General features: G+C 38.4%; 1 protein-coding gene across 2 annotated transcripts in view; it reads right to left on the bottom strand.

Annotated features, from left to right (window-relative positions):
* Positions 1-13,661, bottom strand: part of SLC35G2 (solute carrier family 35 member G2) — a 40,740-nt gene extending 27,079 nt beyond the window's left edge. The window contains exon 1 of one of the 2 annotated variants that reach the window (XM_037139281.2): positions 13,510-13,661. The gene's annotated coding sequence lies outside the window, so the exon portion shown is untranslated. Of the gene's footprint in view, positions 1-13,488 lie in introns of both variants that reach the window. The other variant, XM_053668934.1, reaches the window with a different exon arrangement.
* Positions 13,662-13,970: the final 309 nt, after the last annotated feature.

A 13,970-nucleotide genomic window follows, 5' to 3' on the forward strand; every position in this document is an offset into this window, starting at 1 on the left:
TCATCTAGGCCCAGCTAGCAAATTCCAGGCCAAGGAGCAAGTACTAATATTAACTCAGACCCCTGATTATTAATTATTATTATTTCCAAGAAGACTCAGAGCCACAGAAAAGTCAGGAGACCCATAGTATAACTCTACCTCCTCCCACATCCATGCTGGGCAGCACTTCTCAAGTCAGAACATCTCAAGTCTTCTGGGTTGTGCGCAACCCAAGGTGGCTCCTTTCATCTGCCATGTCCACCCCTTCAAGAGATCAAGGCATCACCTAAAGGGAGCATGCCAAGTCCCAATCTCCTTTGTGCCCTGGTGAGTTCTATGAAAGGAAGAGAGTTTTCAGTCACATTTGTGTTCCTGGCACACAAGCACATTTAATACATGTTGACTGAACAAAAATATTCAGTTCTAAAAAAAAATATTCAGTTCTGAACTGCATTCTAATGCTTCTCCTTGAACCTCATCCCATTCTGCTATCAGCTATCATAGGCTCTACTATTATTCTCCCATTTCTATCTTTGTTTTACCTTTGAAATTGTACTCACATTGTTATCCTTGCCATTCAGCTGCAATTTTCACTCTCTGTGCAGGAGACTCTGGTTTAAGATCCCTGAGGAACCCCCTCCTCACCTGACCCAGTCTGTTCCTAGACTCTATGCTGGCCCCATGCTGGCCCAGGATTGTCAGAACAACCCACCTAGGATTCACCTGAGAGAGGGGTCAGCATTTCTACAAAGTTCTTGGATTCAGAGAACCTTCATTTGAGCTCCATCATTGAAGAACTTCCAATCTAAAAACAGGAAAGTCCTGGAACCCCCCCATCTGTCAGAACTCCTTGCAATTTGAAGCAGATCCTGAATCACCTACCCAGAAAGAAGAAATACGGATAAAAACCTAAGTTGCCATCATTAGTCATGTCCACAAATCATGTGGGGAAAAAAAACGACTTGTGGCTAATTTAAAGGGGGTCCCTGGGGATAAATCCTGCTCTTTATATCTATGTTATTAATCAGTTATTAATCTTACTAGAAACTGTTATCAGACTCAAAAAGTAGTAGAATATGAAATCCTTCACTCTATCCATGAGGTTGTTCTTGAGAAAAAAAAATAATTTATTCTGAGGCTGAGGAATCTTGTTTTGGTGCTCTGAGCTAGACAGTCCGACCTTTAAATAGGGCCCAGTTTTGTGTTACTGTAGCAATAGCTAGCTTTTGTTTCCACAGCCATTGCCTGAGCCTCCTGATTCTGCCAACCATCTGGCAAATGCACCTTCTTACTCAGAAAAATCAGAGAAGGAATGTGAATAAATTAGTCCAAACCTATTATCATCACTGTACTTTGCTGGTAAGAGGTCAGTATGACATCGTCTGTGAGGATCACCCCCTGCAGTGCTAACAGATGCACAGCAGCAAGCAGACTGGATGACAGCTTACCCATTCTAGGCTAGAATGGGATTTGGGGCACATAAGACTGAAGGATAAGCTCCTCTGCATGTTAGCTAACATCAGCTTAAAAGAGGGATACATGTGCGAAAAAGAATCCTTATTTTGGGCTGAAAAGCTGAAGCTGCCCAAGAGAGAATGGGTCAAGGCTTGCTTTGATGGGCCTGGGTGAGGCCGAAACTGTGGGTATAGCTGATTGGGTTGGGGATCAGGCCACTTAGTTGAAACAGGAAAAGCAATGGATTTCAGAGTGAGCCAGGCTGGGAGGAGCAAAGTAGAGTGTGGTCTAAAGCAGATAAAAAGAGTTGGGCTAAACTAGGGTATGGGAGAATGGAAGTGAGGGCTGAAGATTTTGCTGGTCTGTGTAAGTCTAGATTATTGGAGAGGAGAAAATTATAGCTAAGAGACTTGGAGATGAGGTTAAGTAAGGAGAGAGATATGACAGGATGAGTGTAGGGTTTGGGGGGATTGGTAGGAAAGAGAAGTAGGAGAGATGCACCAAACAGGTGGCTTAGTCCAAGTTCAAGCAGAAGACTCAGCTGACAGATCTTGGGAAGAAAGTTAAGAAAGTATCCCTTCCTTAATTAAGTGAGGGGTTGTCAGCTGTGCAGTAGCTGCTAGGAATCAACAGCTGGCTCTGGGAGGGGCAAAGACTGAGAAAAAGGAAAGAACTGAGAAAGAGCAGAAGGTGGAAAATCAATCTGGTTGGAGCTGGGCTAAACATTTCTCTTGCTTTCAGCTTGAAAGCACTGGGCCTGTTAGTTACTATGTAGGCAAAACTGGCTCCCTTATATTTAATGGTTGTTAATAACTTTGGTAGACTGTAATGAACTGTGATACCAGGAAAGGAAAAGGTTAACTGACGTTGAAAAAAAAGCCTATGTGGCAGTTTTCAAACAAGAAGGTTGATCTGGCTTGTGTGAAGGTAATGATGGCTGATTTGGAGCTGAGTAACTGTCGTACTGTTTTAAAATCCATTCTGGCACACTGTGATGAATATGTCGGCTGGCAGCTAAGAACTTACTGGAATGCAAGTCTTTCACCATATATAATCAGTTCTTCCCCTTCCAGGAAAGAGCCTTTCTAATCTCTGAAACAACGGGCTTATCAATTTGCATAAAATATGCCATTCTCAATGAACACATATTTATCATCCACCACGTACATTTCTACTGTCTTTTTTTCAAAAGGAGAGTCAGTAAAGTACAATGAATAGCATCTTTAAATTCAGCTGCGCTAGGTGAATTTGTTTAAGAGTAGCAAGGAGTCATTGCTAGAAGAGGCATGAGAGGGGCAGGAATAAAATGATGGTTTTCTATTTTCATGATCTTTTTTGCCTGCATTTAAGAGGTTAAATCACCAATTAGGTTAGATGTTAATTAAAAGTAAATCAGATTACAGGGCTGTTCTGATATACTTGTTAAAGTTGTATTTACTAGTGGCTTATTCTTTACCTAACTCTCATGGGAGAGGATGAAATAAACAGCACATCTAAGTTTAAAGAAACATGGGACCCCACACCCCAGAACTTGTACCAGTTCCTGAACCAAAAAAGGAATACCCAGGATCAACAGTCTCCTCTCAAATCTCTCAAATATATCACCTGTTCACATTTACCCTGTTCTTGCTGTTGTTTATCCATGAGGAAGCCAAACCTGAAATCCCTCTTGAGGATAAGACTTAGGGAAATGTCAAATGAATTAGTGCAAAATTTTAAAAACTTGGTTTCATGTAATCACAACTGATTCTTCACACTATATGCATAACTCAGTGAAATTACAACTCAGTCACATCTCTCCTTATACCACACTTCATTAACCTCAAATAAGATAAAGCAATTTAAAAATGGTGACCAGATGTCATCTTGTTTCAGGCCAAACCATAAGTCAAATTTTGAATGAAACTGACAAAACCTGGTCCGTTAAGTGGCACACCTAGATTTATTAAACTCACTTCTCTCCTTTAATGAATATGCATAGATGCATGATACTACTGAAAGTTGAAGAGACTGTATAAAGGTCCATCCCTGTTAAGGACATTGCATATGAAGGACACAGTATAATCCATTTCATCAAGAGTTACTTTTCTTAGCAACATATTTCAAAATTTAAAAGTTGTGAATTTTTTGACCCGGCAATGCCATTTCCAGAAGTATATCTTAAGGAGATCACTAGTAAAGTACATAAAGATGGCATGCAGGATATTCATCACAGCTTTCTTTATACAATGAAAAGTTGGAAATAATAATTGACCTTTAATGGGGGGGGGCTGATTAAATGAAAACACCAATGCAATGTTATGCATTGTGTTTAACCAAAAAGATAATGTATTGTATATGTATTGACATAAAAATGTTCGTGTCACACTGCTTAAGTAAAAAGATATATAAATGAGTTATTTGTGGTATGATTCTATTTATATAAAACAATGTATATCTATACTTGCAGATGGTGAAATTCCAATTATTCCGTACTTTCTTCCTTTCACTTAAATTTTTTCTACATAACCATGTATTTACTTTAAAATATGAGGAGGGGGAAAACCAAGCTATATTCATGAGAGGATAAAAAAATTACTCTATATTTCAGTCAGTCACCCAGGAAGCCAAGTGTAGTTGTTGTGTTTCTATGCCTTCTGTTGGAAGGAAAACTGTGGATAAACAGACCATGTTACAGAGAGAATTTTAATTGATGGTATCTCAAATCCAAACCAAAACAGAAGTGAACTACTACATAAACTAAGGAAGATGCCTTTATCACACATAGTGTTTGAAAAAAATGATTCATTGTTCATGTGTGTGTGTATTACTATATTTTCATAACCAACAAAAAATAATGTGGATTCCAAGTGGCAGCAAAGGAATATAATGTAATTACCATTGGTTTTTCTTACATAAGATACCACTCCATAAATCTTTGTATTAATGTGGAAAAATCTGACCTGAACAGATGGATCTCACACTGTTTTCTGAAACATGAACAGATTTCTGATCTGGGCCAGGAAATGAAGTCAGCACTAAATCAACAGACACTATCATCCATCTCCTAGAATTTCAATTTAAAAAGCTGCTAATAAAAGCAATAGGTCCCTCTTTAGAAATATAGCACAGTGATATGTTTCTGTCTTAGTAGAATGTGTTCTTCATACAGTAACCAAACATAGTGGGATATAGTGTATTTGTGGCACTGGGGCACTGGTTGATTCCTGAACCACACAAATTTTGGAGAAACGTTCTTGGCAGGTGGCACCATTTGGCTGCCTCTGCCCTTCATTTTCCAAGTTTCCCATAGAAAGCATATCCCTGAGGGCTGCTATTCTTGCTGATTAAATCTTTATCTCATTAGCCCAAGGACTTCTTTTCCTTGAGCATGTTCACAGAAGCAGTTTCATAAATATATGTCCTTGGGTTTGAAGAACCAATAAAGGGCTCTCTGTCAAGCAATTAGCAGCTTTGAATTTTTTCCTGCTCCATCACTTCTAACTGTGTAACTTCAGGCTGTGAGGAATCTGGTGAGTCCAGAGGACTGGGTATGAGGAGGAGTCTAGGTCAAGGAGGTAAACCATGAGTTCAGGATATTGGTTATACAAAGGGAAATAAGCAAATAGTTAATTAAATATATTGAGGATAATGGGAGCCAGATTGCTCAGCATTCGAGAAGGAAGTTACAAATAGAAAAAGGGTGACGACTAGAATGAACCCTGTAGTACTACCGCTGGAGATATTAACCTCATGGATTGTAATATAAATAGATGAATAAATATAGAAATAGAGATGTGTATATGTGTTTGTCAGTTTCCTGGTTATGTCTGCCACAGTGGCCTAAAAGCAATGACACTCTAGTAGCAATGACCACACCTAGAACCCAGATCTTCTATTTTCTACTAAAAGGAATCAGGGCTGGTTGGAGAAATAGGTTTTGAAACAACTGAAATGGTAGGGGCAAGAAAAGTCCAAGACGAGCCTAAAACACCTTACACCAGAAAGTACTCCAAGAATTTTATATGTATAGTCAAAGAACACAAGAACCAGCTTGAATGGGGTAGCATGATAATTTGTACAAAGTGGCAGATTGGGATTTAAGAAACATTAAAAGAGAAATTTCCAGATTAGAATTATCACACAGATTCAGAAGACACAAAAAACTTACACAGTCTTTTTACCCTGGAGAGCTCTGACAATAGAATCAATAATCATTTGTCCATGCAATTTTACAGAGAGGCAAAAAAACCAAACAAAGAAAAAAACCTAGACTATTATGTAACAGGCTTTTACGGTAACAAGTTCTTTACATATATTATGTTTTGTAATCCCACAACAACCCCAACAAGGTAGAAACTAACATTATAACAACAACAACAATAATAATAATAATTGAAGCTTACAAAGGTGCTTACTATTACAGCCAGGCTTCAAATCCAGGCTCTCATCTTTCAGCCCAATTTGAGCCCATAACTACTTACTACCAAACAAAACAATACCTAGCAGACGCCCACTCATTCCCATAATCTTCCTGATGAACTACTTGAGAAGCCTCTCACTGAATAATCTGTTCCTTCTCCGGGTTCATACATTTTCTTCAGGCTCTATTATAGTATTTGACATACAGTATTAGTGTGAGTTGTATATGTAACACTAACCCCTGATAAAGTGTTACTATTCCAAGAACAGAGATCGTGTCCTTATCTACTTGGTATCCCCAGATCCTAGGACAATGCCAGACTCAACAAATGCTGGGAGAATGAATGGCTCCTGTTGCATAGCTGGCCTGCTCTGGAGAAAGCCACTCTCTAAACGGGAGACCTCTAATTCTGTGGTGTAGATCTCTAGAGAATCTAGATAGTTGCCACAATAGATTGTGGCACAATAGTTGCCACAATTCTGCAACCTAACTCTTATCTTCTATCTCCTAACTCTGAATTAAGGGAATCCAGGAGGTAATGTGAGTATCTGGCTTTAGTTCATTGTCACTCTCAGCAGTCTTATTCACCTTTGGGAATCTCACCCCCATGTAGAACAATGGCTCAGCCAGAGTTACACAGAGACCAGGGGCAAAATAAATGGAAAATTAGATTACCTAACATTTTTACTTCCTTTTATCAAATTCTTGAAGTAAAAGTCAGAGTTCAGTGAAGTTGCTGATACTTTGGGACTTAAATAAAAGGAAAGAAGTAAAAAGCAAATGATTTTGGTAAGTCAGGGAATGATAATAAACTTCAGTGAAGATGAAAGATGTATGGATGTTCATATATAATTATCACTATGAAATAGTGTTAAATCCACATAAAATATTTTATAAGCCCATTGATCACATATAATTTTACTATAGCAATGAATATAAAAGAAATCAGAGAAAATAAATAGCTTCATGGTATAATGCTATGTAAGTGTCGAATTTTGAACATTATATATACATACTAACATTTATAGGGCAAAATAAAGTTTTTGTCCACAGAGGACAAAAAGCTCACTGAGCTTAGCTCATCTCTGACATTTATATCAAGTATAAGGGTATTTTCTGTGTCCAAACTAGAAAGTAGATAGATGAAAAGTGGGAAAGGAGAGGCAGGCACTAGTGTGATTATCATTCTCCTTCCTATACCCAAGCCACTGGCCAGCAGACAGTGACTGTTAACAATTTGGTTACTTGGAGAATCTATTGCTAAGAGCAGAATGGCAGGAAAAAATATGTATGTGTGTGATGGAGAAGGGCATTTTGTGTGATTTTATAATCAAATAATGAAGGACAAACATGAAATAAGGACGGGATAGAGTGGTAGCCCATAATGTCCTGGAACTGTGACTTATCATAGTGTTTAAGAATGCCATCCATGGGGCAAAGTGGCCTCAGCAAGGAAGATGAAACATGACTCTCATCACCGGTGAAATATTTAACATTGCTCAGAAAAAAAAGTGGGCCTGGTTAGAAGATGATTAATGAATCACTTTTTTATCGCCAACAAATTCCAGTCCCAAACTAGAAGAGTATATTGCTACCAGGGTCACCAAAAGGCAAAAAATTCTCAAACACCTAATAACTGGGTAAGGTTTAAATCTCATTATAATGACCACAAAGTGTCAGGTTGTTAGATGGACCAACAACTGCTGAGATCAGCTAGATCTCAAGTGTGGACAGCCATGCTATCCAAGCTAAAGGTACCAGGGAAATTCAACTATCAATTTAAATGAAAATATTGTGGAAACAAAATAAATAAATAAAATGTTGTGAAAATTAACTTTATAAACTCCAATCAAACTTATATTTAATTACTGGATTAGGCTGTACATCTACACATATTCTCTTAACTTCATTAAGTTTGTGTCTTTGAAAAGACTCTAATTTATATAAAGCATGAAAAAAGTGATTAATTAGTCTATCAATCTCCATGCAAATCTCCCCAAATACTATTTTCTCATGTGACTAAATGTATTAACTCCCATTTTGAATAGCTAAAACAGAATTGTTAGCCATATTAATTAAATAAGTCAGCTAAGTGTGATCACTGCTTCTCCTCAGTTTGAGCTCTTTTACTTGCAACTATCTACCCCTTAACTGAAGCTAATTAGCAGGTCTACCAATACAAACAAAGTCTATTAGATCCTGTTTATTTTTTAAATTTTTTAAAAATCTTCTATTTTTGAAATTTATTTACTTATTTTTAAATCTTATTTATTATTTTTAGAGAGAGGGGAAGGAAGGAAGAAAGAGAGGGAGAGAAATATCAGTGTTTCTCTCACTTGGCCCTCACTGAAGACCAGACCCAAAACCTAGGCATGTGCCCTGACTGGGAATCGAGCTGGTAACCCTTTGGTTCATAGCCTGTACTCAATCCACTGAGCAATACCAGCCGGGGCCAGATACTATTTAGAAAGAGAATTGGTGACTATCTACAATAGGATTCTAGCTAGGTTCTAGTCCTTAGTAAGTTTAACTGTGTTCTTTAACTCATTAGAGAATATTTTTATAATCTTAGGGTAGGGATTGGGGTGGTATCCTAACATAGCACAAAGTTCAAACATCACAAAGGAAAAAGTGAGATTCGACTGCTTGAAAATTTAAATCTTTTGTGCAAAAAAAGAAACCATAAAAAACTAATTTTAAATCACAAACTAAACACAACAAAGGTTTACAACTTTTATCCAAAATGGGCTCTTAAAAATTCAAAAAAACTGGATAAAAAACAAGAATTAATACATAAGAAATATATAAGAAATTTACATAAGTATGTATTTACAAAATTATGTATTACATAATACATAAGAAATTTATAAGAAATATAAATAACTGATAGATATATGGAAAGATAAACAATTTATTTAAAAGTCACAGAAACAATTAAAAGAGTGAGCTATCTGTTTTGCCTCTTAGGTGAGGAAAAAGGAAAAGGCTGATTATTTCCAGCATAAGTTAATGAAGAATCTAGAACAACATGCACTATTGGTTGCAGAGCAAATTGTTACAAGACTTTTGGAAGGCAATGTGTACTAAAACGTAAAATGTGCTTCTCCCTAACCCACTGATTTCATTTATGAATTTATTCTAAGGAAATAACACCATTACGTAGAGGTATATTTTTAATGTTCATTACAGTATTGAGTTTTTAAAGATTTTATTTCTTTTTAGAGAGGAGAAAGGAGGGAAAAAGAGAGGAAGACAAACACTGATGTGAGAAAGAAACATCAGTTGGTCGGTTGCCTCTCCTGACCAACCAAACAAGCTAACATCTCAGGCCTGTGTCTGTGACCATTCGCTCTGCAGAGAGACTCCCAACCAACTGAGCCACACGGGTCAGCATTGCTTCTATTATCTACAAGACTTAAATAATAGAAATATATTCAAATTTGATATTGACTAATTCAGTACTGACATGTATTAGATGGGAAGATATCAATATTTTATATGAAAAATAGAAAAATAGATATGATTCTATTGTGATATATCAAATTTAAGATGCACATTTTTTCATATTTCTTAGTCAAAATGCATCTTATTATTGATAACATCTTACATTCAATGAAATGTTTACTTATGAATTTAATAACCTGAAAGTATTTATTCCAAATTAATATTCGTGGTGACTTGTGGAGAGTGGCTTTACTAAGAAGGCTTTTGTTTTCTACTCTGGTGTTGTTTCCATTTTTATAATTAGCTATATTTAAAATTTAATTCTATAAAAACAATAAAATTATTCCACTTGGCTGTTCTAAAATATTTTTAAATCCCAGGCAGAAAAATACTACAGAATAGTTCATCAATGCTCCAAAAACTATTTGTTTTTTTGGAAAAAGTTATTTTGATTTGTAATGGATGTCAAAAAAAACAGTGATTTCTTTTGTTTTTAAGGCATTTGACCAACCTTATGCGTGCACATTCTCATGAATTTCAGTGATATAAATTCCTTAACTTGGCTAAAAAGTAGACTTTGTTATATTTTCTTTCATCTACAAAAAATACTCTAAAGAACAGCTCCTTTTAAAAAAGAGTGCATATTAACAAGTAAACATACTACAGACTAAACAGCATTAAGTAAACACACTTTCATGAAGTACTTAGAAATTAAATATATCCCATTAGAGGGTTCAAATATATTGTTTCTCATAGAAGAAAAGTCTATGTATATGTGGGCTGAAAATAAATAATTACTTCTTACAAAGCAATCTTTAATAGAATTTTACATCAAGTAATGAATTTAAGAAGTGAAGTGGGGGTATAAACCTAGAGTTTAAAAAGAAATCTTTTTTCATAAGATAAAATATATGATAGATCATATTTTATTATAGAGGAGTAAAAAAACTACTGTTAAAGGAAAATATAATTGACTACAGGAAAATAAAATTTTCTATGCAGTATAAAATATCATAAGCAAAATTTCAAAGTAAAATATCAAGAAAAATTGTGACATATGTAACAGAGTCCTTTGCATACAAAAGGCTCTTACAAATAAGAAAAATTTAAGCACATCAACAGAAGAAAAAAGATATGAGCTCACAAAACAAAAAAGTATGACCAATAAATATATGAAAAGATGTTTTTTGCCTATCCAATTGGAAAATACTTTTAAAATATTGATAAAAATAATATTGACTAACAACCTAATTTTGGTGGTAGTGTGGAAGATACAGACATTCTAATTCCGTGTTTAGAGTGGTGTATATTGGTACACTTTTTCTGTACCACAATCTGGAAATAGTGTTCTTCCAATAAATATTTCTTGCATATGCATATATCTGGCACTGTTGTAAATGCTGAGAACATAGTAGAGAATAAAACAGACAAGAGAGAAGACAGAAAAATAATTGAACAAATAAATGAACAAAATAATTAAAAAATAGAATGTGCACTGGCTGGTGTGGCTCAGTGGATTGAGTGCGGGCCTGCGAACCAGAGGATCACAGTTCGACTCCCAGTCAGGGCACATGCCTGGGTTGCAGGCCAGATCCCAGCAGGGAATGCACGAGAGGCAACCATACGTTGCCTCTATGTTTGTCTTCCTCTCTCCTTCCCTTCCCCTCTAAAGATAAATAAATAAATAAATAAGAATTTTAAAAAAGTAGAATGTACCTCCCGTTGAACCATCAATTTCATTTCTACCAATCTGTTCTAAGAATATAATCAAACTAGTACATCAATGGTTGTTCAAAGATGTTATTTGCAGAATCATCTATAATAGCAAAAGTGTAAATACATACATGTTCTCTATTATGAGGTTGTTTAATCAAATTATGTTCTATCCATATAATGCAATATTATTGAACCTTTAATAATGATGACCTACCTTTATACATATTGGTTTGAAAGGCATTAAATATAAATTATATATATATAGTGAAAATGCAAGCAACAAAAAAAACTGGTCTAATTAAAATGCGTGTGTGTTCATCTAAAAGAAAATTTCTTTAAAATGTTTGTATCTGGATTTATGCATTTCTCTAGCACCTAAATTTCTTACAATGAATATACATTTTCTGAAAGAAAAACCATAGGTATCAATGTTTTCAAAGATATCCATGTAATATTTAAGGAGCTCACAAACCGTACAACACTACTATATTTGAAATTGCCGGCATTATGATACATGTCAGTCATATTTTCTTCAGATTAACTTCCCATAAGATTACTGCCTGGATATTGTTCTATATTAAAATTTTCATTAAGTCTTTTTGTTTAAACTTCCTTTAGGAATATCTTTTTTGTATACATGTCAACTTCACATCCTTCCAGACTACCTTTGTTTTTTTAACAGTTTTTTTGAAAGATTTTATTTATTTATTTATTTATTTTTAGAGAGAGGGGAAGGAGAAGAAGTGGGAAACATCAATGTGTGGTTGCCTCTTACTGTGCCCCCCTACTGGGGACCTGACCTGAAAGCCAGGCATGTGCCCTACTGGGAATGGAACCAGTATCCCTTTGGTTCACAGGCTAGCACTCAATCCACTGAGCCATACCAGCCAGGGCTAGATTATCTTTGTTTTGGAATGAAAATACTGTATGGATAAATACTTAATTGCTCAGCAAAATACCAAACACTTTAATCCACAGGCTCTGTGATTTTAGAATAATTATGAAAATGAATGGTTCTGCAGAGTTCATAAACACTAGAGGTGTCAAAAAATAACAATGAGTTACTAAAAAGCTCTGGAAAAATGTGTGACTTGTAGCATGTGATGGCATTGAAAATGAATCGGAGTACTTATATATGTGTGCATATGTGCATATATGTATCCTACATATCCATATGTGAGATTCATGTTTATGCTTACTGTGTGTACTTGCATTTAGGTAATCCAACCTATTAGGCATATGCTTTATTTATCTGCGTACCACCCCTAAGGCGACTCACATTTGCCTTTATGCTATATTCAGGAAACCAGCATCAACCCATCTGCAAAGGGCTGCAGTGTCGGGTCGGCTCCACTCTGCCTTGGAGATGGGCTATATCTGGCAAAGGTGCAGAGGAGAACCGAGAGGCAGGCCATGGCCCCGGGAAGTAAGCAGACTTAAGACTACTGAGGCACTTCAGCACCACGGACACGGGCAACCTCAACCACAGTCCCTTCCGGCGGAATAGCCAGCAGACAGCCCTCTCCCCAGGCGCCCCCTGCCCTCTCCTCCTAGTGCGTCACTAACTCGGGGCTCTCAGTTGTCAGTCGGAAATGGACTCTCTGTCCAGCTCCTCCGCAAGCCCAGCAAAAGCTAGGAAGGAGATGCAGATCGGCGCAGCGCCCCCACTCGCCCAAAGACTCTCCTTTCTGCTGGACAGCGCAACCGTTCCATCCACACCTCTCAAAACAAACCAAACCCGGGCACGTGGCGTAGAAATTCTATAGCGCCCTGAAGTGGGTCAGGGAGGCTTCGTGTGTTCTCCCGGGTCCTGGCGGAGGCTGAGTGGACTTGCCCTGTACCTCCCGCCACCACACTCGGCCATAGCCTTACCCTTCCTCCGCTACTCCTTGCTCTTGCGTTTTGCTGGAGAAAGATTTCTACAAACCGTTTATTCTCCATGAAAATCTCAACCCATATGGACCTGCGTTCAAGAATCGTAGACATGAGACAAGAGATTAAAGGAAAACACTATTCCTTGTCCATATTTCTAAAACCATCCAAGATTCTTAAAAGTTTGTATTTGAAATCAATCCCATTACTCCCCAGGGGTTCACCCTCATTTGGGTGAGCTTCTGGGCGAGAGGAAAGCGACAGCCCCTAGCCTTTATCATGGAGGCTGGTGAAGGAACTGTACAAGCCACGGTGGCCGGAACCGGGGTGCAGGGGCCATAGCTGATGCTGACTCAACCAACGCGGTGCCCAGGTTCTCCAAGATAGGAGCGCAGGGAAGTAGGGTCCCCGAAACCTGTCAGGCGTCGAGCAGAGCCCTCAGCGAAGGGCTGTGAAGTGGGCGAGGCGCTTTGCCCCCGGCCGACCCAACCCAAAAAGGACTCTTCCCCTATAGGTGCCAAGGCTAAAAGCAGGTGTGTGGGGTTCGCAGCACGTTCCTGCTCCTTCCGGGTGGGGCTGCCTGGCAGGCAGGGTCAAGGCCCCAGTCCGCTGCTGCTTACCGGCTCTCGGGGCTCGGTTACCTGCGTATCACAGCGAGTAAGGGGCGCCTGGTGCTCCGGCCTGTACTGCTTCCTGACCCGCACTTAAGTCCAACCTCCGAGCCTGCTGAGTCCTCCATGCACTACGCCAGGAAGACCGCGGCTAGGTAGCTGATGCTGCCAGGCGGGGCAGGGAGAGGGGCGCCACGGGAGCGGGCACTGCGCCTGCGCTCTCCGCTGTCCACCTCCCAATCCCCCCGATGGTGACAAAGTGGAAGACGCCACGGGGGAGGGGTGTGGGCAGGGGGCGGCGCCCAAGATTTGTGGCTGGACTGAGGAACTGCCCCCACCTGCGAGGTGGGATGGTCCAAAGCGCTTTACCCTACGTCCTCAGATAGAACAAGTTTGAAGCAATCGCGGATCATGGGGGTGACCTGGTCTTCAGGAAGGAGGCAGGGATGAAGCCTCGATTCATTTCCACCTGTCTGCGTTAAAAAGTTCCA

The sequence above is a fragment of the Artibeus jamaicensis genome, unplaced genomic scaffold (assembly GCF_021234435.1).
Source record: "Artibeus jamaicensis isolate MK-2021 breed Jamaican fruit bat unplaced genomic scaffold, CSHL_Jam_final contig_519, whole genome shotgun sequence".
In the NCBI taxonomy this organism is placed as follows: Eukaryota; Metazoa; Chordata; class Mammalia; order Chiroptera; family Phyllostomidae; genus Artibeus; species Artibeus jamaicensis.